The sequence below is a fragment of the Lycium barbarum genome, chromosome 3 (assembly GCF_019175385.1).
Source record: "Lycium barbarum isolate Lr01 chromosome 3, ASM1917538v2, whole genome shotgun sequence".
Classification (NCBI taxonomy): domain Eukaryota; kingdom Viridiplantae; phylum Streptophyta; class Magnoliopsida; order Solanales; family Solanaceae; genus Lycium; species Lycium barbarum.
In genome coordinates this window covers 122,978,379-122,999,568 of record NC_083339.1, presented here as the reverse complement: position 1 = coordinate 122,999,568, position 21,190 = coordinate 122,978,379, and the positions used below count along the sequence as shown (strand labels likewise).

Here is a 21,190-nt window from a genome sequence, read left to right as displayed (position 1 = left end):
GGGGTATATTATTATCGGGTGATGCCTTTCGGGCTCAAAAACGCAGGGGCCACGTACATGAGAGCCATGACCACCATCTTCCATGATATGATCCATAAAGAGATTGAAGTCTATGTGGATGATATCATCATCAAGTCGCGAAAGAGCTCAGACCATCTGACGGATTTGAGAAAGTTCTTCGACAGGTTGAGGCGATACAATCTGAAGTTGAACCCCGCAAAATGTGCATTCGGTGTTCCTGCAGGGAAGTTGTTGGGTTTTATTGTGAGCAGAAGGGGCATAGAGTTAGACCCCTCGAAGATAAAGGCCATTCAGGAGTTGCCTGCCCCAAAGAGTCGGAAAGATGTGATGAGTTTCCTCGGGCGTCTCAACTACATCAATCGATTTATAGCGCAATCAACGGTGATATGCGAACCAATAATTAAGTTATTGAGGAAGGACGCTCCTACCAAATGGACTGAAAATTGCCAAAGAGCCTTTGACAAAATCAAAGAATATTTGTCTAGCCCGCCTGTTTTGGTGCCTCCAGAAGCTGGAAGACCTTTGCTATTGTATTTGTCCGTATCGGAGAACGCGTTTGGATGTGTATTAGGTCAACATGACGAAACAGGAAGGAAAGAGCGAGCAATATATTACTTGAGCAAAAAGTTCACACCTTACGAGGCACGGTATACGTTATTGGAACGCACCTGTTGTGCTTTGACTTGGGTTGCACAGAAGTTGAGACATTATTTGTCTGCATATACTACTTACCTCATCTCAAGGATGGACCCACTCAAGTACATCTTCCAGAAGCCTATGCCTACGGGGAAGCTAGCTAAGTGGCAAATGTTGTTGAGCGAGTTTGATATTGTGTATGTTACTCAAAAGGCTGTCAAAGGGCAGGCGATAGCTGATCATCTTGCAGAAAATCCTGTGGGCGAGGAATACATACCCCTTAAAACCTATTTCCCGGATGAAGAAGTGTTGTTCATCGGGGAAGATATCGCAGAAGAGTACCCAGGGTGGAGACTGTTTTTCGATGGGGCGGCAAATGCTAAAGGGGTCGGCATTGGAGCAATTTTGATTTCAGAGTCAGGCCAGCACTATCCCATTTCAGCCAAAATCAAGTTCCCGTGTACCAATAATATGGCAGAATATGAGGCTTGTATTCTTGGCCTCAGAATGGCCGCTGATATGCATATACAGGAACTTTTGGTTATAGGCGATTCAGACTTACTGGTTCATCAAGTGCGAGGCGAATGTACCACTAAGAACGGGAAAATACTGCCATACTTGCATTGCGTGAAAGATCTATGTAAGAGATTCCTCAGGGTGGAATTCAAACACGTTCCAAGGACACAGAACGAGTTCGCTGATGCTTTGGCCACTCTGTCCTCTATGATCCAACACCCGGACAAGAATCGCATAGATCCTATCAAGATAAATGTGCACGATCAACAGGCATATTGCTTCTATGTGGACGAAGAGCCTGATGGAGAACCTTGGTACTATGACATTAACAAATATCTTAAGACAGGAGACTATCCGGAAGGCATAACCAGTGTTCAGAAGAAAACGCTTCGGAGATTAGCAAACCATTTCTTCCTAAGTGGAGAAATCCTGTATAGGAGGACTCCGGATTTAGGATTATTAAGATGTGTTGATGCTAAAGAAGCGGCTCGATTGATTGAAGAAGTGCATGGCGGTACATGTGGGCCTCATATGAATGGCTTTAATCTAGCCAAGAAAATCCTTCGCGCAGGCTATTTCTGGATGACTATGGAATCAGATTGTATCCATTTTGTGCAGAAATGTCATCGATGTCAGATTCATGGTGATTTGATTCGGGTTCCGCCAAATGAATTAAATGTGACAAGTTCTCCGTGGCCTTTCGCAGCTTGGGGTATGGATGTCATTGGTCCTATCGAGCCAGCCGCGTCGAATGGACACAGGTTCATTTTGGTAGCCATTGATTATTTCACAAAGTGGGTGGAAGCATCTTCGCACAAGTCGGTAACAAAGAAAGTGGTAGCAGATTTCGTTCGGAGCAACATTATTTGCCGATTCGGAATCCCAGAGTCAATTATAACAGATAATGGAGCTAATCTTAACAGTGATCTAATGCGGGAGATTTGCGAGACATTTAAGATTACTCATCGCAATTCCACTCCTTATCGCCCTCAGATGAATGGGGCAGTCGAAGCAGCCAACAAAAACATCAAAAGAATACTGAGGAAGATGATCGATAATTACAGGCATTGGCACGAAAAACTGCCGTTAGCTCTCCTCGGTTATCACACTACTGTGAGAACTTCAACGGGGGCAGCACCTTATCTTTTGGTCTATGGGACAGAGGCGGTGTTACCTGCTGAGGTAGAAATACCATCTTTGAGAATCATCCAAGAAGCTGAGTTAAGTGACGCTAAGTGGATGCAGAATCGATACGAACAATTGATGCTCATTGACGGAAAGAGATTGAATGCCGTTTGTCATGGACAGCTTTATCAGAATAGAATGGCCAAAGCTTTCAACAAGAAGGTAAGACCGAGGCAATTCAAAACAGGGCAATTGGTACTGAAACGCATATTCCCATGTCAAGATGAAGCCAAAGGAAAATTTGCACCTAACTGGCAGGGACATTATATGGTTCATCGGGTATTGACTGGAGGAGCATTAATCCTAGCAGAAATGGATGGCGAAATTTGGCCGAAAGCTATCAACGCAGATGCCGTCAAGAGATATTATATTTAGAAACCTTCTTTTATTTGCATGAAATATTCTTCAACACTTTTCCATGTAATAGCACTACTCTCCCGTAGCGGGACGCATGACAAACCTATATCGGGTTAGGTCTTTAAGATAGAATTTCTCTCAAATTTTATTTTTTCTTGTATTATGAACTACGCCTGACCTGATTCCCATGGGGGATACGTAGGCGGGCATAGGCCTCGGTCACATCACTTCAAAATTCCAATTTTATTTCCGCTTGTAATTTGAACTACGCTCGACCTGATTCCCCTAGTGGGATACGTAGGCAGCCTATGTAGGCTCGGTCTCGCCATTTTGAAAAGATAAACATCCCTTGCACCCGAAACTGGGACAATTTTTTTTAAAAAGGGATCGCCGCAAGATAACATCGACTAGACTCGGGAGAATATTGTTCAACAGAGTCGTCGGGCAGAAGAAAACTTCGGAAAAAGGGCATTCGCTTTGTTTCACAATGTGTCACAGTTCCGAGTTCAGCAGAAATTATTTATCACCATACGTACGTTTTACTATGTCTAGTTTCGAAATAATGCGATTCTAATCAGACTGTTTACTAGTCGGCCAAGACCCAGAATGAGCGGGGATTACAAGTTCAGACGGAGTTGAAGGCATAAAGCGCCAAGAGCCAGATCCCCAAGTCAACGCGAATCAACCCCCTCCCCAAACTTACAAAATTTTCTTTGGATGCAGGTTGCCAAGTTGCAGGAGCGAAATAGGCACGACCTTGAAATGATGGCGCGTCAAACGGTTTGAGCATTCTTCTATCAATTATGTCTTCAAATATAAATAACTTTCGGCGATCACAATAAGCTAATCTTGCAAATTATTTTCTTCAAATATATATCAACGCACAAATATTTTGTATTGCCTTCGAATACATTGCTTTTATTTTTGCCACTGCGTGTGCTTGCAGCCGCATTGCACTGCACCTGCATTAATCACCGTTTTTCGTATGATGCATGGGCTGCGCACCGCCCTTTGCATCGCTTTCATATATTTACTGGGCCATGCACCGCCCTTTTAAATTTCTGCATAAGGCCATGCACCGCCTTTCATATGATGCATGAGCTGCGCACCGCTCTTTGCATCGCTTTCATATATTTACTGGGCCATGCACCGCCCTTTTAAATTTCTGCATAAGGCCATGCACCGCCTTTCATATGATGCATGGGCTGCGCACCGCCCTTCGCACGTTTTCATATTTACTGGGCCATGCACCGCCCCTTTAAATTTCTGCATAAGGCCATGCACCGCCTTTCATATGATGCATGGGCTGCGCACCGCCCTTTGCATCGCTTTCATATATTTACTGGGCCATGCACCGCCCTTTTAAATTTCTGCATAAGGCCATGCACCGCCTTTCTTATGATGCATGAGCTGCGCACCGCTCTTTGCATCGCTTTCATATATTTACTGGGCCATGCACCGCCCTTTTAAATTTCTGCATAAGGCCATGCACCGCCTTTCATATGATGCATGGGCTGCGCACCGCCCTTTGCATCGCTTTCATATATTTACTGGGCCATGCACCGCCCTTTTAAATTTCTGCATAAGGCCATGCACCGCCTTTCATATGATGCATGAGCTGCGCACCGCTCTTTGCATCGCTTTCATATATTTACTGGGCCATGCACCGCCCTTTTAAATTTCTGCATAAGGCCATGCACCGCCTTTCATATGATGCATGAGCTGCGCACCGCTCCTCGCATCGCTTTCATATTGCCTGGGCCATGCACCGCCCTTTTAAATTTCAGCATAAGGCCATGCACCGCCTTTCATATGATGCATGGGCTGCGCACCGCCCTTCGCACGTTTTCATATTTACTGGGCCATGCACCGCCCTTTTAAATTTCTGCATAAGGCCATGCACCGCCTTTCATATGATGCATGGGCTGCGCACCGCCCTTTGCATCGCTTGCATATATTTACTGGGCCATGCACCGCCCTTTTAAATTTCTGCATAAGGCCATGCACCGCCTTTCATATGATGCATGAGCTGCGCACCGCTCTTCGCATCGCTTTCATATTTACTGGGCCATGCACCGCCCTTTTAAATTTCTGCATAAGGCCATGCACCGCCTTTCATATGATGCATGGGCTGCGCACCGCCCTTTGCATCGCTTTCATATTTACTGGGCCATGCACCGCCCTTTTAAATTTCTGCATAAGGCCATGCACCGCCTTTCATATGATGCATGAGCTGCGCACCGCTCTTCACATCGCTTTTATATTGCCTGGGCCATGCACCGCCCTTTTAAATTTCAGCATAAGGCCATGCACCGCCTTTCATATGATGCATGGGCTGCGCACCGCCCTTCGCATCGCTTTCATATATTGCCTGGGCCATGCACCACCCTTTTAAAATTTCTGCATAAGGCTGAACACCGACTTTCATATATCACATGAGCCATGCACCGCCCTTTTTAAATTTTTGCATAAGACATCGCACCGCACCGCACCTGCCCTGTCTTGTTATTATTTTATTAATGCCCTGCATATGCTCGCAGCCGCATTGCACCGCACTTGCATCGCTGTATTTCAATATTTACTCTTACTGACTATTTTCGTCTAGTTTTTAGTTTCGCAGGAGCTTTAGCGCAACGTGGAACTATTTCTTCGGCAGCGAACTGGGGCAATACGTCGGGAAGGACAAGCAGACTTCTCGACAAAGGTCAAAGATCTACCTCGAACACTCGGCTCCAAATCCAAATCTCCCGTTCACATTCCAGCACAATCAATTTTCAGGTTTCTATCACAATACCCAGTGTCATCATAATTCGACACTGGGACAATATTTATTTTTTGCGAAGATTCGCATCAAATCGTGAGTTACCAGTCATAGGTGTCGTAGTCTTCCCAGAACTACACACGGCCTGATTCTCGTGCAACCCGGGATATGTAGGCGATTCAGAGACCAGAGTTCGGCCGTAATTTTCTTTACCCTTAGTCCTCCACAATCCTTTAGCCGGGACAAAATAGGCTACTAAGTCAACGTCTTTGCCCGAAAATTCTTTCATCATTGTCAGGCAAAGAGGGACAAGTTTGTTGACACCCAATTTTGTCCCGCCTCTCCCCCGAAATATCTATTAATACTTCTAGTGTTTTGAGAAATTAAAAAATATGCATTTAAATTTTACTATAATTATTAGTCTTTTATTAACACCCACGTTTTATTATTCCGCTGCAGTTATTATTATTATTATAATTATAATAATAATAATAATAATAATTATTATTATTATTATTACTATTATTATTATTATTATTGTTATTATTATTCTTAAATTATCATTTTATTACTAATTGTCATTAATTATTATTTCTTGTTATTTCCATTATTATTATTACTATTATTATTATTATTATTAATTACTAATCATTATTATCAGCGTTATTTTGTTATCAATTATTAATCATCATTATCATCGTTATTTTATTATTAATTATTATCATTGTTTTATCAATAATTGTTATTTATTATTATTATTATCATTATTATCTTATTATTATCACTATTATTGTTATTATTATTTTATTAACATTTTGCCACTATCAATAATTGTTATTTATTATTATTATTTTATTATTAATTATTATCATCTTTATTATTAATAATTATTATCATTTTTAATTATCAATATTTGTTATTACTATTATTATTATATCTATTATTATTTTTTTATCACCATTATCATCAATATTATCATTATTACCATTATCATTATTTGTTATTAGCAGTATTACTATCGCTATTTATTTGCTGCTATTATTTAGTATTATTCAAACTTGCATTTCTCAACGTTTCTACCAACTTCCGCATACGCATCGCATTTACTTCGCACATTTTAATGATAGCGTTTGTTATTAAATATTATTGCACGGTCATTTGCGACATCATATAATTTTTACCCGGGTCTTTTACAATTACACATTTTTCGTACTAGGTGATATTCTGGTACCCTTGGTACATCGTTAATCAAAATGGGTCTTTTATTCAAATTTAGAGGCCAAACTATTTCTTGCACTCAGTCCGTATTTTGACTTACCGGACCCCAAATCAAAGTCCGATTAACTCCTAATATTTGTTGGACTAGACCACGTTTTTATCCCATTTTTTTAGACCAGTACATGTTTTAATTCACTAGTCCATCCTTTTAGAACCCAGTCTAAAATTGACCCGGTCCACGGATGGACCGGGTCCGATACATTTTTCATCAAAATAAGGGTTTCCCCTCATTTTTTCCGCCTTCCGCCTCTTCTTCTTCCTTTCTCCTCTTTCCCTTCACCCCCCAAAAAACCCTAGCCGCCTCTTCTCCTTTCCCGCCTCTCCGCCGACGCTCCCACTTCCCCCTTTCACTCCTTCTTCTCCGCTCCCCACCATGCCCTGTTCCCCACTCACCCTTGTCCCCACTTTTATCTCTCTCCCGCTCCTCCTTCCCTTTTTCAGCACAAAAAAAAAACAAAAAAAAAAACCTATAAAGGAGAGGGAGAACGAGGAGGAGGAGGAGGCACAGCAACGAACCAAAACCCTCAAAAAAGGAACAAATTTTCAGTGGTCAAAATCCTCAAAAAAAATCAAAAAAATCGGAAAAACCCCCAAAAAGAAATCATTAAGCCCTCATCTCTATCACAAGAAATTCCCCAGAAAGCATTAAGATCGTAGTCGTTACAACGTTCCACATCGATTTAAAATAGGCAATTGATCTTCTGTTTTTTTTCTTTCTTTCTTTTTGTATTGCATCGAATTCGAGAACACCCAAGTTTGATTCGAGTTTGGGTCGAAGGAGATTCGGAGTGTTCGCGGATAGATCGACTCCCCCGTACCCATTTCGCTGCACCAGAAACAGGTGATTCTCCCTTTCCCCTTCACATTTTCTTATGTTTTTTTATTTTTTTTTATTTTTTCTGTGCTGTTTGCTCTGGTTTTTGTCAAGGGTAATGAATAACTGTATCAGTGTTTACTTGGATATAGTTTTCTTTTTGCATAGGTTCGTATAGGTTTAAATTTACTCAGTTACTTTATCCTTAATGTGTGTTGATATGTGTTTATTTGAATATCAGATTGGAAGTGATGATTTGTTGGTATGAACACAACAATGTTCGAGTATTGCCTAGCCGATATTCGAACCGTTGTTTAGCTGTCTACCCACCTTTCGGATAATAATATTAGTTTGCCTGCATTATATGTTAGTTCAGTTTAGGATCTGTTTTGAATGCTCCTGGTTAATGTTTGAGTTTACTTTATACTTATAACCGACCTTAGCTCAAGTTTGTGCAGCATGCTTGTGTTAGTTTGATCTGCCTATTTTAAGCATGAAGATTCAGCCTGTCAATTGATTATGTTTGGTCCAGTTTGGTGCTTTTGGTTTAAACTACTTATATGTTGGTCTTTGCAAGCATGTTCATGTTAGATTTGAATTATTCAAGCATGACAGTTAGCTTATTGAGTGCACTTAAGTGTTAGTTTAGTTTGATTGGCCAAGATAGATGCTTATTCAGTTTGGCTCCTGGGTTGGGTTGATCAGTCCAGTCAAGCATATTCATGTGATAGTTCAGCTTGTTAAGTTGAACCTGTTTAAGCATAAAGTTTAGGTAGTTGAGTTGATAATAATGGCATGGTCAAGACATTGTTATTCCCAAATCTTGTTGTTTTAGTCCAGCCTCTTTTTTCCCTTGTCATCTGGGCATGTGATTTAATTTCTACTGTGTTAGATGTAATTCTTAGTTTAGTTCAAATAGGATAGTGACTCTACAAAGGATTTGAGTATGATACCATTGAAAATCTAAACCTGTTAAAATCATGTTCTTATTTTTGTTGAGGTTAAATCCTGTTCAAATGTGTAAACTCTTGCTTCCCAAAACATTGCTTGATAAACTGATGTGATGCATGAGTATGTTTGTAGCAGCTAGGGCATAATTAAGTCTCAATTGGGCTAAGAGTGACCTGAGGTTCTTGTTTGTTTTGTTTGTGTTATCATGCTTGATCCTTTGCATCTGGCTCTTTCTATTTATATTTGTTCATCCAGAATTAATTATAAAAATAGGATCCCAGCATGGTGTATATCCAGCAGTCACCCCTTGTTTAGTTCTTGTGGTCATTTGTTTGGCTGGTTTTCCCCATACTGTGATTGCTGCCTTTGCCTGAAAATTCAAATTGTTGATCTTGTCGTATGAAACATGATCCAGTCCAGACCCACTCATATAATCCTATTGTGACCCTCATATAAGCTAACATATTTATCATTTTTTTTCATCCCATTCCTGAACATGATACTGCCTATATATAATATGTGCAAAGATGTCAAAAGGGGATCCTGAACTCATCATGACCATTTACTGCTTTTGCTATTAATTTTACAGCATGGCTGTTTCTGCTCAATTCAGCTGAGATTATTGCCTCTTTGTGACTTGAAATTATCAAATCTATTAATGACCATCTTAAGTATATGTGTCATAGACTAATTCCTTAAAATATCTGCCTAAATAACATGTTTGCTAGATTCTACGTTTGAATTATATCACGAGTGTTCGGGCTGGACTACCTGTCACTGCCCGCTGTCCCCCTCTCTATGACATAAAAAATGCTACGGGTTCTGTTTGTTCGCCTATGTAAGTAACAAAAATTGAAATATAAACTGGTAGTTGTCCTTACGTTTGATTAAAATACATGATGTGCAGTTGTTTGAAGTTTCTGTCTATGTCATGAGGATTGCCTATTTGTATATGTGTGGTGGTTAATCTGTGTAGGCATGGATTATCCTTAAGTATACGTGATATATTCATAATTTATGACGTTGTTTGAATTCATATTCTATGTTTAACCCATTGATCGTATACTAATCTTTCTTTCATTCTTTTTCGCATGAACCTCGCATACGAGTCCAAAGACTCGTCTCTCTCTCCGCTTTCGATGTCGGGCTAAAAACCCAACTGGATCCCTTCTCTGTCCAGCTCCCTACCTACAGCACAAAAAAAATAAATAAAAAAAAAATCATTATTCTGGGCCAGGCCCAGTTCCAACAGCCGCAGCAGCAGCCCAGTAATAAAAGTATCCGCTGGGCCGAAGCCCAGCAGTAGCCAACAGCGAACAACAATCTCAAAATGGGTCTAGCCCATTTAAATTATATATTCATCTGTTTATATTTGTGTATTTAATTTGTATCGTATGACTAACTTTTTTTTGTGTTATTTTCTTAATTTAGATGAACTTTAGATGAATTAGTGAACTAGTTTTAGTTATGGGTAGTCAACTTAAGAAAGAACTAGCAATCAATTTCATAAATTATCCTCTTCTCTTCATGTTTTTGTTTGAAATAATCAATTTTGCAAAAAAAAAATGACGTGACCATATATTAAAGGATTCACATATTATTATCTTGAGAATTTTGAAACATCATTAACAGGCAAATAGAAACTAAAAAGAATATTTTGTACTTCTAAAATACGAAGCCAATCAATACATCATCGTTTAGTTTGTTTTAAATATTTGTTAAGGCATTACGCAAACCCGCATTTTCTTTTTGCTTTTACATTTCATGCGAGTTTTTATTTTAATCAGCATCATTATTTAAAATTTTTGCAACATTTATAAGTTTATTTTATATGGCATTTGCAGTTTCCTTTTATGCGAATTATTATATTTTCTACAAATTTCATTCTAAATGACACCTTTTTTAATCTTAACAACATTTCTAAATTTTATGGCATTTGAAGTCTTCTTTTATACAAATTATTATCTTCTTTTCCATAAGTTTTATTAGTATTTTATTTTAAATCTTAGCGACATTTATAAACTTCTATTTCAAATAGCATTCTAAAATCTCCTCTTATGTGGAATTACTAGTCCCATTTTAACAACCTTATTACTTGAAGTCCTTTTTATAAAATGACATTTAAAATCCTTTTTTGCATAAATGGCTATATTTTGCAAGTCTTATCTGCACAAGCTATTTTCTTAAAATTGAAATACTATATCCAACATTGATTAATTAACCCAAGTTTGGTCGGATAACCGTAAGTTAACGGATTCTAAAGGATGCCTAACCCCTTCCCTTTAGGATAATATAGAACCCTTATCTAGAATTACACTGGTTAAGCAGACCATTAACAGAGGTTTAGCTTTAGCTTTACCTTAGTTAATATCTAGGTGTCCTAATTCACCGTAAAATCAATTAGGTGGCGACTCCTTAAAACAAAGCAATATAGGAATCACCAATATGTTGTACTCCGCTTCAACTCCCGGGTTAAAATGGGGTATAACATGTTGCTCCTCCAACCGCTCCAAATCTCTTATTCTTTCACCTTGTCTTCTTCCTAATGAATCACCATAAGTCATTATCGCAATCATCAAGGACGTGCCTGCAGATTTTTAAGCAAAATTGCATTAGTCTGGTCTCCACGCCAGAAATTGCAAGCATGTTCCTGACGATTGCAATGATGGGCAAACCCGAGTAAAGGCATAAAAACATGACCCATTTTGATAATAAGCTTGAATTGGGTGATTAAGAATGTAAAAATCCCTAGCTTCTATAGCGGAGTAGAAGTGATTATCGGGTTTCTACAAAATTCTTAGACTTTCTTGTCTCCCGTTTTTTCTATTAACATTGGCGTGGGATCTTTTCTATTTTGTTTTTATCTTGATATTTTCTCTTGCCTAGTTGGTAAACTAACGATTCTGTATGTATTTTAAATATCTTGTTGTTTGGATCTTCATGCATTTCATCAACTTTTCTGGTAGCTTAGAAATATGTTTGTCTTTTAACGTTTGTCCATTTTCTTTTCCCGGGTAACAACGGAATGGAATAAATGATACTAACTATTCAAGTACAGCGTGCTTCTGATTAGCTTGAATTTTTTTTAATCTTTGTGGACACAACCATTCCAAAACGAATTCATCAAAATTTAATTCGATTTAAAGAATGCTCCGTTCCCGTGTACTTGGTCTAGTATTTTAGTCTACTGCTGATAATTTATACCAGTTTCTGTAGTTCTGGACTTCAATTTTTAACTCACTGTAAGGGAGATTCTTCTTTTGCTACAGGTTATAGTAAAGGGAGGATAATTATAAAATGTCTTATCATGCATAGAAGCTCAGAAGAGAATCCCCTGGTACATACATAGTTTACATAAGTACGTTGAAATAAATAATTTATCATAAATTAGCAAACTCTTGCATCCATCCTTTACTCTAGCCAACAGGTTCTGGGAACTCGGTTCTCACAGATATAGGGCTTCTTACTTGGTGCACCCTGTCAGTCCAAGTTAAGCTCCCGAAATAATAGCCTGTGGTGTATTTGTGAGTGGTTGAAATTGTGAGAGTAAAAGAGATTTTCTCGGTGTTGGAGTTGAATATCAAAGTTTCAGGCTTTACTTTTATGGTAATGCCCAGTGGAGGCTCAACGATGGCCTTATATTTGGAGTTCACTGGTCCGACGTTAGTGATTGTTCTTCTAATACTAACTGTTTTCTTGAGACTAGGAATGTTTACAGAAGGAAGATTAACATCAAGAATCGAGGGCCTTTTGATTGGACAAGATGCAGCTTTATCAATGAGTACACTGATGGCACTATTGTTATAGCCCATTGAGCACAAATAAAGAATGTAGTCAAAAGTTCCCATATCATAGACCAGGCCGGGATCTTTTGCACCATTTGCGTTCACGATTCCACCACCGAAATCAAACAGATCAGCAATCTTATTTGGATTGCCCTCAGATACAATTGGTTCCCCAGAATGTGGGTCGGTTATCAATGCTGCATGCACATAATTAATTCAAGCATTAGAATTTCCAAGACAAATTGATACGGAAACTTGTTGGAGAAATGGGACTTTTCTAAAGACCTGTTGTAACAAGTGCAGACTTGATAGCAGCTGGAGACCAATGTGGGTGCAGTGACTTGAGCAAGGCGACAATGCCGGAAATGTGAGGAGCTGCCATAGACGTTCCTGATTCGAATCCGTATGGAGTTTCTTCAGGAGAAATGGCAGCCAATATAGTGACTCCGGGAGCTGCTATATCCGGCTGTAACATCCCACATTTACTTAGAAATGTGATGCGATATTAGAATTAATGAGTGCCACATAGTGTGCGAGATGCGTAATAAAGTCATACCTTAAGTATGGTTGGCGCAACAGAATTAGGACCTCGGGATGAGAAGGACGCAAGATGTGTTGAAACAGGTTTCCCAACATGAGTTCGGGTAGGACTTAGCTTTACTTGTGGTTTCCTGCATTATTTTTTACAATGGTTTTAAGCACCTAGCGAAGTGATTGGAGATTATATCAATAGCAAAAAGGAAAAGAATCTAAAGTTTTCGTTTACCTGGAGTATCTAATGTAATCGAGTATTTGAGCTCCAACATCAGTACTTACTCCAATACTTGGAAAGTCAGAAGCTAAATAATCCAGCGTTCCAGTTGGGTTCTTAGCAATAATTAATCCCAAGCCTCCAACCTCCTGGACAACTTGTGGAGTTGATTGCAAATCTAACTCATCCCCTTTAACAAGGAAGCAAAGCACTACTTTTCCAGCCGCCCACGTATCATTTGTATTCAACTTGTCGCAAAAGCTTCAAAATCCGTAAACTTAAGCTAGTTTAGCTTGCAACAAAAAAATTAGTATAAAAAAAGATCTTTGAAGAGACATAATTGTCCCTTCAAATGGCATAAAATAACAAGAAAATAGGGCTGTTTGATTTGGATATTTGTTGGTGAATTACAGTATCTTATTAGGAACATACCGTTTACTTTCAAGATCAGAGCTTTCTGGATGTGCGATACTGATAAAACCAGTCTTCTTTCCAGTATACAGGGATTGACCCTACAGATAATAATGTCAGTTATAACAAATTAATTACAAAATTCTTTTAAGTTATTGTTTTTTTTTTTTTTTCTTTACAAATATGTTAAATTAAGTAAGAGAACTTACAACAAAAGTCCGATTGTTGCCTAATGTAATGAGTGTCGGAAAGGACCTATCAATACTAGAAGCTGCCACAGTTAGGATCCATGGTGATGTATTCTCTACGGTTTGAGGATATGGTCCTTCGTTTCCTCCCGAACAAACAACTGTAATTCCATTCATGACAACATGGAAGGATGCAAAAGCAGTGTTACTTCGCATATCTACATCAGCATACTGAGGTGTTTCTGCGCCAAGGGATAGGGATAAAATATCAACTCCATCATGAATTGCTTCATCAATAGCCATCATTATATCAGCAGTGGTACATGGTCCATTCAACCAATTCCAACACACCTTGTACATAGCAATCCGAGCCTTAAGTGCACCACCCCTAACTGTACCATAAGCAAGTCCATGGTAACTAGCATTTGGTGAGAAGGATCCACCTGCAGTGCTTGATGTATGTGTGCCATGTCCATTTCTATCCCTTGGTGACGCGAGCTCAAGATTTAGAAAATCTGGATCCTTGGTTGCTGGCCGTCCAAGCTCTGCTTCAAAACCTTTTAGAAAGTATTTTGCTCCAATTAGTTTCTTGTTACATGCCTTAGCTGGATCAAATTTAGTACCAGACTGACAATGGCCCTTCCATCTTGAAGGTATTGGCCCTAGGCCTTTGTCATTGAATGCTTCACTTTCTGGCCATATTCCTGCATTTTGCGTGAGTAGGTTATCTTAGAGTTGTGAAAACATAATAAGTGACTTTGTACTGCATTTGGTACATTTTTACCAATACTATGCAATAATCTTTCCTTCTATTATACTAAATTACCGTCTTTATGAATGCACTAATGAAAGGATTGTTTTTCCTTTTGACCGCACATAAAGAATCAAGAAAAAATAAAGAAAGAGTTTCACCTGTATCAAGGACACCTATGATGATACCATCTCCCATGTTGGCTTGATGAAGGAGGTTTGTTGGAGGAGCAGATGTGGACAGGCCAAGGTAATCCCAACTTCTTGTTGTGTGCAACTTGTAAAAGTGATTCGGAACTACATGGAGCACATTAGGTAATTCTGCAACAGATCAACAAGGGGAATGCGTCACGAGAATGCAATTGAATTCATTGTTAATTAGCTTTTATGTGCCAATCGGAACCGAGACACCAAATTTAACCAACAACTATTTCATTCAGGGGCGGAGCTACAGTTATTTGCAGGTTCGGCAGAACCTCGTAACTTTGATCCAAACCCTGTATTTCTGTTAAAGATCCACTCAATATGTATAAATAATTTATCAGAATCCAATAGGCTGTCCTTTTTTGGAATCCAGAAGCCATAAACTTCAATTCCTGGCTCTATCTATTGTTATTTAACAAACTTTCAAAAGTCCTACTTTAATAACTCGTGTAGAGAGATTGCAAAGTACTACAATTTACCTGCAATCTTTTGGGCTTGGGATTTCGTTAACTTGGCTGCAAAGCCGGAGAAACCATGTTTGTAACTATAGATGATTGAATCTCGTGCAGCTTCTTGACTTCATCAGGAGAAAACATAAAGTTATGAAGGAGCAATTAATAGTCTGCATAAATTAGTTAGGAGTTTCAAGTATAGAGGAGACCAAAAAAAATCAATATGTTTGTCTTTCCTTAGTTACCTTCCCAGTATTGAAGTAAGTAATTGAGGTGAGCTGATGTTGCGAGTTCAACATCATCGTGTTTCCTACCTCCCATATAAACGATGTGAACCTACATTTAACAATTATTTCAGATATAAGTTTTACAGTGAAGCAAAATACTAATGTGTTTATAAATTAAATTGCAGAATAGAGTGTTCTAATATCTACTCACATTGCTTTCAGTATTTGCTTGAATTCCTAAGAAGTCTGAAAAGTTGAAGAGAAGGAGTAGAGCAGTGAAAGCCAATTTAGATGGAAAAAAGTGGTTGATGCTCATTTTGTGCTATGTCAATGGTGTATAAGCCCAGTTAAAGAGGGGGATAATCTTTGCCATTGATCTCCAATATTTATAGCGATTCGATAGACGGAAACGAGCAATTTGGGATCTGAGCATGACGTGTTCTTCTTGATGTTACGATCTAAAAGACAGAGGCATCATGAAAGTTAGCTCAATTATGCCTTGGTAATATAATACGTCCAATGAATTAGAGGAGTGACATGGGGCTGACGATATGCTGATTATGAAGAGCATTAAGTAATGTTGGGAATGTATCATGTTTGAATTATATCTATTAAACAGTAGAAAAGACACCTAAGTATTGGTGTCATTTCCATTAATTTTATAGCTGCAACTCGTGACTGGTTTTACTGGTGCAAATAGCTCTATTAAAGTCACTTCTGTATTTGTTTTTCCAACAAAACTATCAATATTGTGCCAATTATCCCAAAAAGTCACTCTGGCTGGAAATACCATTTCTCTCACCGGAATATTACATCGTTTCTTAACATCAATATGTCAATTATCCTTCTGTTTCACTGAGATCAAAGCGGGACCGAATCCTCAAGAAGTCCCAATTTTTCTTGTATCGAGCTTAAAGTCATGAATGTTTCAGCTTATTTAAGTTTCTTAGTGGTTAGTACTCAGTAGTAAATGTTTCAGCTTATTTAAATTTCTTAGTGGTCAATAGTAGCTTTTCTAAAAGAAAAGTAGGTTTAACAATTACATATGGAAAAGGTTGGTCCAACAAAGTCCATTTAAAGGAAATTTTGTACAGTAGGATTTTTAGTGTGATGTTCCCTTTTAAATGCAGCATTTGCCCAACTAATTTAAATCTCGGTTTGGCCCCTAAGACCTGAAATCTTCACTGACTATCAAGTGCCACTGTCCCTCTGTATTTATTAAGTACTATACTTTTGAAGAGTAAAATAAATAGCTTATGTTGTAGCAGGATATCCCTAATTTAGATCTTTATATGTGAAAACACAGGCAAAAAGGACGGCAGATGAAACCATGTGCGTTTTTGGTCCACTGATGGGCAAATGAAAATAAAATCTTTTATTTTGTTTACTATTTCTTTAGCTACATTTAAAAAAGAAGCCTTTTAATTTAAAGTACTTTAACTTTTGCCAAACTCTATAATAGACTGATAGTGTGTGGACCAAACTTACGAGAAATTAGAAGTGCTTATCAACTGGTAAGAGGCGTATGAAAGGAGCCAAAGGTTCCGCGTTCGAATCCCGAGGGGCGCGCTGCAGCGTGATGTATTGCACATAAATCGAACGGGCTGTACCTTGGCATAGACAGTTCCTTAGCAGGGGGGCAACCCGCAGTCAAGACTGTGGATCCTCAAAAAAAAAGGCGCCTTATTTTTGAGGATCCACAGTCTTGACTGCGGGTTGCCCCCCTGCTAAGGAACTGTCTATGCCAAGGTACAACCCGTTCGATTTATGTGCAATACATCACGCTGCAGCGCGCCCCTCGGGATTCGAACGCGGAACCTTTGGCTCCTTTCATACGCCTCTTACCAATTGAGCTTCCTTTCTTTGAAAATGATTCTTTTGGAAAGTCCAGTACAAAAGAATTCGTGTGACAAGCTCCCTTTATTCCATTTTCTATGAATTGCCTCAGATTTTAAAAAGAACTTTTAAAATCTGTTGTCTAAGCTAAGATATAAATATTTGTGTGATTATAAAATCATGTCATAAGAATAAAATGAAAAAATTAAGGTTAAATTGCCGCAAAGATATAATAATATATCATTTCTTTTGATAAGGGACTAAGAGCCTGTTTGGATGGGCTTAAAATAAGCAGCTTATAAGCCAAAAAGAAATAAGTTGGGTAAGCTAACTTATTTTTTTTTTTGCTCATAAGCTGTTTTCAGCTTATAAGCTGCTTTAGATAAGCTAAGCCAAATTGGCCCAATTATTTTTTTGGTTTATTTTATGCACAAAATGACTTTAAGCTGACCAGCTAAACACTCAAAAAAGCTGAAAACAGTTTATAAGCAACTTATAAGCCAATCCAAACGGGCTCTAAAAATATGTCACATATAATAGAATAGTGGAAATATATATGCATCCTTTCATATGAAAAAAACAATTAGAGAAGTGTGTCCGTGAGCAGAACATGGAATTGAAACGTCATGCAATCGCAATCGAGAGAAGGAACAAAGCTTAGGATACTTCCAAATTTTGGGGGATTACAAAAAAAAGTAGTCTAACGTGAAACACATTGTCTCAAGAATCAATTTGTCATAATTAAGTAGTTTATTACTAATGGTAAGTTTAAAATTCTCTTTCATCATATCATATACTTCCTCCGGATAAAAAAAAAAGTGTCCACTTAACTTTTTTTCTTGGATAAAAAAAGCGTCTACTTATTAAATCAAAAAAACAATTAACCTTATCTTTCCATATTTGCCCCTATTAAGTGTTATGTGATCAAATCTCAATGCCTATTTAACTAGGGGTAGTTTAGTCAATTTACATATTTTTTTCTTGGAGTGAGGAGTTTCTTAAGGGCTTGCAAATGGCTAAGTGAACTCTTTTTTTGATTCGGAGGGACTGCTATACCAAAAGTAGGAAGCTCTTAAGTTAAAAGTTGAATTACGAAAATGCCATTCAGAAGTTGAAAGACATTTACATCTTTCAAACTCAATTTAATTCCTAAAGATTTCGTATACAACTAAGTAAATTCAATAGAAAAAGAAATACAAAATCGTAACTATCCAACACGAAAGGAGATATATGTACATGATGCGTGTAATTAGTCTTCAAAGTTAATGTTCACGTTTTATCCTGTCAGTGTTTGTTTTAATACTTGATCTTTCAGATTTTTAAGTGAATTTTCATATTCCAAAACTGCAATTCTTACCCTATAAACTCAAGTACTCTTCTAATACTATTTTCATAGAGACCTCTCAATTTATCTACAGAAAGATTCCTTATGCAACAATTCTTGTGTGTAGAAGACTAAAGGAGCTCTAAATCAGTGAAACAATGTCAAGACAAAGAAGATCTGCGGCAAAAGCTGTGAGGTCTGCCTATGTGGTTGTGGGGATAGATAACAATTCAATTACTCGAATGTCGGAGCTTGGCGTCTTAGTGTTTTCCTTATATCGTTGAAAAGTTGCCTTCGTCAATTTGCTTTCCAGGCTTTTAAATTTTTGTATGCTCAATTATTGACTATTTATTACATTAGGTTTTTTTTTTTTTTTCAATTTACCTTATCAAAAGAATAGGGAAAAAAAAGACTTAAGACTTTCTGTATATAATTCGTTGTTAGCCTTATGCCATTGAAGCTTGCTCATAGGAATGTGTTGTTTTTTTTTTTTTTTTTTTTTTTTTTGTTCTTTGTATTTGTAGTTCACATTTTAAGAATTTGATTGAAGGGTTAGCAACTGAGATTGCGAGAGTGAGGAAGAAAGCGTTAGAATGCTATGGAATGGAGATTGCGAGAGGATGAAAGAGTGAAAGAAAAGTCAAATTTGTTTCAGCTTTAAATTTAATGACACGGAAGCAAACATGTCGAAACTAAGCTCTTCTATATAATAGAAATGTGATGGTGGATAAAAATATCTTATTTTTTAACACATTTTATTATAATTATCTCAGGAGGTTCAAAGGCCAAAGAAATAGGTTAATATACAAATGCTCGATATTTTATCATTCAAAATAATAATTATTTTTAGTAGATGAGTAATTCTATTTAAAATTAATTGAAATCTAAAGAGTTTTCCATTTGCCTAGCTCATCGTTTTAATTCCTTTAAGCTTCCGACCATTGTGTAACTTTTCATTTTCTATGTCAAATTCTAGAAAATGCACTATAAAGAGTGATATACACCTTAAGTCACTTCAACTTCCCTAATCTTTATGTCAAATATCATTAAGTAATTTCTTTTTTTACCTTGAAAAATTCATTGCTAGGTGTCTTGCTAGTAGCTTTTATGCAACCGAAGGTACAGTCTCCTCTTTAGTGGTTGATGAGAGTAATTTTTATCGACTTTCAATTCTTATCTAATACAATAGTATTGTTTTTGTTTTCCTTATCAGAACTACTTAAAAGTAATTTGGAGCCATTTGGACATGATTTGAAGTAGAAGGTTTGTTTGGACATGATTTGAAGTAGAAGGTTTGTTTGGACATGCAATTTGAATTTCTTAAGTTGTATTTTTTTTGTAGACATAAAAATCCCACAAGTTATAAAACCATCATAACTTTCCAGTTCTTATACAATCTTACTAAATGAGCAAGTCATAGTTCATAACAAAATTAATACGCTAGTAGAAGACCTTTCTAAAAAATATAACATTAATTGATCAAACTTTAGTTCAATGTAATGGAAAATTGAACATAAGTTGTAGTGTAACTACTCTTTAATGTAATCCTCACACATGGCTGGTAAGAGTAAATTTGTTATAAATATACTGTCAACTTGTAGATCTTTTAATATTTGATATAAATGGTTGGTAAACATGATTGGTAAATATATCTACTAATTTATGGATCTCTTTTTATAAAATATAAACTTATGAGTCAACTTTTGCATTTAAAAAAATTGAAATCATGATTTGGAATATCAAATCATGTCTTTTTGGATGATTTGAGATTTTATCTCATGAGATGAAATCGCATGTCCAAACTCCTACTTAGTAGTTGAGTCGGTCCTTGAGCAACAAAAAGGACTACATTACCAATTCATGTTTTTAGTTGTCTATTTATTCTTGTGCAGGTTATGGCTATAAAAATTTCAACAATATTTAGTCTTATATTCCTATTGTGGACTTGATGAGACGAAAATCTACATATCATTTTTCTTAATCCAATTGACATATATGGCTTGAACACTTTAAACATAAAATTCTACCGCATTTTATATCATTTTAAAAGATTCTTACTATTAGCATGATATGTGTCCGAATACTAGTTGCTTTAATAAAAGTTTAGTGGGTGGTACCTCATTGCAATGTGAGTCATCCACATTATTCTTCCTCCATTATTAGTATGTGGTGCCCAATGTGGCGGGGCAATGTGAGTGATTATTGATTAACTTGAAGTTCACACTGTTATATATCTAGGGGTACCCCATGCAGCAATATGAGTGATCATCTTTTGACAATGTTGTATCTTTCTATCATCATTACTTTCCAAAAGATCATTGGTCTTATCTTTGCTTTTTTATTAGCTTGCAAATGTTCTACCACATGTTGTCTAACTTTTCTCCCCGCAAAAACATGAGATTTTGTTCGACTTTCAATGTAACTTGTGGGAGGGGGAATAAAGGGTTTAGCTGAATTCGGACGTATCAAAATGACTTGAATCAATAATAATAAGAATTTACACGGGATGACATTCCTAAAAGCCGGTGTCTAATTTATATCTTTATTAAGAAAAGTTGAGCAAAAAAAGACTTCCGCCAGAATTTCTTATCCTCCGTCTTTCTCTTCTCTTTCCCTGCTTCTTCTTCTCATCTTTTTCTCCTTCCGTAGTTTATTTGTGCATTATATTGAGTGGGTAATGTTCCATTCAGCTTATATTGTCTATTCTTAATAATTTAAATTCTTTTGGTTGGAGCAAATTGAA

At 37.3% G+C, this 21,190-nt stretch overlaps 1 pseudogene; it reads right to left on the bottom strand.

The window, feature by feature from the left end:
* Positions 1 to 11,638: 11,638 nt before the first annotated feature.
* LOC132632179 (subtilisin-like protease SBT3.4) lies at positions 11,639 to 15,877 on the bottom strand (annotated as a pseudogene).
* Between the last annotated feature and the right edge of the window lie 5,313 nt (positions 15,878 to 21,190).